A 3,724-nucleotide genomic window follows, 5' to 3' on the forward strand; every position below is an offset into this window, starting at 1 on the left:
TGATTGTTTTGACAATAAATGTAGCACCAATCAATCTGGAGGTTTGACTGAGATAAATGAAGCATTTGACAGAATCTTTGGATTTGTCTCTGGTGTTATATTCGTTTTATCACAATTATAATAAAAAAGAATAACACCCAATGTTTTCTCCCATTGCTTGAAAGGAGATAGTAATGGAGGAGTACTTTTAGTTTTTGGTGATATTTTGGAGTAAAATATTGTTTATATAGTCTAATAGTTTCATTGCAGTATATTCTTTTCCACATTGCTTTTTATTTTATTTTATTTCTTGAGCTTGTTGTTCTTTTCTCCCCCTTCAATTCATTTGATTTTTTCTTCAACAAATTTTCATCTCGTACCACCACACCTTTTGTACATTTGAATCAACATTGTAGTGAAAAATCATTTAAAAATATTCTCACTTAATTGAATGTAAAATGTGATATTGCTAAGAATCTTCTTAAAATGCTTCTTGATATGTATTTGTTTGTGTAATTTCTTACTCTTATTATAATGACATTGTACAATATAGTTGGATAATATTTTTGTTTTTCATTCAATTTTAGGTTTCATTAAACTTTAAATCTTTAGTGCATTTATGTCAATGAAAAGTACTTTCAATTAATCTAAATATATTTGCAGCCTTTTACGAAGGAACTATAGTTGACAGTGATACAACATTGGCATATCTTGTTCAAAAAGCTTATAATTGTCTTGTTCATGCCGTAAGTTTTCTTATACTATCCAAAATATTGAATGTTGGATTTTTAAGTATATGTACGTGCTTCTAACTTCTAAGCAAAAATATTAATTATATTGTTATGTATTGGTTGGGTTTTTTGTCCAGACTTTATACAACAATAGTGAAGTTGGGATATCCACCAAAGAAATTCATTATTCACATTGATATTGGAAGTGACATTTACATTAGTGGTTTTTCTTTAATATTTATTGATTAATGTGTTTTATACTAAACAGATTGAGCTCAATTTCTTTGAAACAAATGCGTTTGTACGTGGGTCTTTGATTTGTTTCCTTGATGATTTTTAGATTGTGTTATTCACTTATTGATTGGTTAATATTTTGTAGATGGAAAAATTCATATGTATTAATTTTTCTCAATGTTTTTAATTTTGTCAATACAAGTATAATTTATTTGAAATCAATGTTTGAAATTATAACAATTGTGATAAAAGTAAAAAAAAAATGTTCATTACTATTAATGGTGAAAATCTTTCTTTCCATACTTGGTTTACATCACAAGAAAACTTGACCAATTTATCTAAACAAATACAAATCTTAGTACTACTCCATTGAAATTCTCTTCTTTGCATGTTTTTCGATTTAGCTTTGACATTTCCTTCTTCCAACCACCTTATATTCAGAGACCGTTCTAAAGGAAAAATGCAGTTCAATAGTTCGACATTGTTGTTTTTTGCATACTACATGGCCAATGTTATTGTACCGACGTTGTGCATTTATTACCTTGCTTTAAATTGGGTCTTTCCACTTAACCCTGTGGTAATATCGACATGCTTAGAGCTCGCGATAAAGCTCACTATTCAAAAATGTTGCATTGTTTGGTAGATGTCTTCAACTTCACACTCTAAGAGTTTATGAAGTTAGGATCGCCACAAAAGAAATACACGCTTCTAATTGATACCAAAAGTAATGATTTCTGCGTTAATTGCAAAACTTGTAGAAGTTGTCCTCACTCTATTACACTCGGGGTTAGGATTTTCATTCTTCATCACTCCTACTTTTAGGATACATATTTATTAATTAGTACTACTTACTGGTGGTATAGTCTTTTTTTTTGTTGCCTTAGAAAAGATCATGTTATGATTAATATAATTCATAACATCAAGAGTATAATGAACATGGTTTGATTAATTCTACTAGCTACTACATCAGAGTAGCCAACATAGATCATTAGAAATCTAAAAGAATTATTAAAATTACAACTACACAAAAACTAAAATAAAATTAAAAACATCATGTTTGCTCAATTTTAGTGTTCCACAAAAAAATAAAATTACATAGCTTGGAAAAAGTGAAAACCTGAAATCAAGTGTACAATGTTGAGATTTCTTGAATAACAAAAGATAAATCTTAACTTTCTAGATTGGATTTTGTCTCTTGTAATTTTCCAAAAGTGTAGTATTTTTTATTTTTTTTTAGTTTTAACATTTATGGTTGACTCAATTGATAGTGCGAATGAATGGACGATGATACTTATCCCCTAGGTATCGAGTTCGATTTCCACTGGCTTAATTTATATTGGTTCAATGCTCGAACATCCGATACCCCCTCAGAGTTTGAGGTGTAGAAACACATTACTCTCCTCATGATAATCATAATCAGTATTTGGACACAATACTCTTCCCTGTTAATGTTAAATCTTCAGCCATTATTGTTTTAGGGTGGGAAACTCGTATGCTTATTTATTTTGTACAACTATGGGTGTATGTGTTTATGCTCTATGTGGAATTAAATTGGTAATGCAATTTTTGTCCATAAGATGATTTTTTTTAAAAAAAATGAAGAATTGAGAAAAAGTGGGATTTAAAAAATATTTTTTGATAATATTTGTTTTTATTCTCATTTTTTTGTTAATACTAGCTAGTGTTTAATATGAATTTTGGATTAAAATTAAACTTTATTGGATGATTGTTTTGGCAACAGGTGTAACACCAATCAATCTAGAGGTTTGACTAAGATAGATGAATAGTTTGACGGAATATTTGGATTTGTCTCTGGTGTTAATATTCGTTTTATCACAATTGTAGTAAAAAAGAATAACACTAAATATTTTCTTCCATTGCTTGAATGGAGATAGTAATGGAGGAGTACTTTTATTTTGGGGTGATAATTTGTAGTAAAATATTATTTATATAGTCCAAAAGTTCCATTGCAGTATGTTCTCTTCCACACTGTTTTATTTTATTTTATTTCTTGAGCTTGTTGTTCATTTCTCCCCCATCAATTCACTTAATTTTTTCTTCAACAAATTTTCATTATGTCCCACACCTTTAGTATATTTGAATTAACATTGTAGTGAAAATTTATTTTAAAACTTTCTTACTTAAATCAAAGTCAATGTGATATTTCTAAGAATCTTTTTAAAATGCTTATTGATATATTTTTGTTTATATAACTTCTTACTCTTACAATAATGACATTGTACAATATAATTGACTAATATTTTTCTTTTTCATTAAATTTCAGGTTTCATTAAACTTTACATCTTTAGTACATTTATGTCAACAAAAAATACTCCAAATTAATCTAAATATATTTGCGGCCTTTTAAGAAGGAACTATAGTGATACAACATTGACATATCTTGTTCAAGAAGCTTATAATCCTCTTGTTCATGTCGTAAGTTTTCTTATACTACCCAAAATATTGAATGTTTAATTTTTAAGTATATGTATGTGCTACTAACTTCTGAGCAAAAATAACAATTATGTTGTTATTCGTTGGTTGAATTTTATGTCCAGGCTTTATACAACAATAGTGAAGTTGGAATATCCACCAAAGGAATTCATTGTTCATATTGATATTGGAAGTGACCTCTACATGAGTGATTTTTCTTTTAACATTTGTTGATTGATGTGTTTTATACTAAACAAATTAAACTTAATTTCTTTGACACAAATGTGTGTGCGTGTGGGTCATTGGGTAATAGTTTGTACATAAAAAAATTCATATGTGCTAATTCT

The sequence above is a fragment of the Cicer arietinum genome, chromosome 5 (assembly GCF_000331145.2).
Source record: "Cicer arietinum cultivar CDC Frontier isolate Library 1 chromosome 5, Cicar.CDCFrontier_v2.0, whole genome shotgun sequence".
Classification (NCBI taxonomy): Eukaryota; Viridiplantae; Streptophyta; class Magnoliopsida; order Fabales; family Fabaceae; genus Cicer; species Cicer arietinum.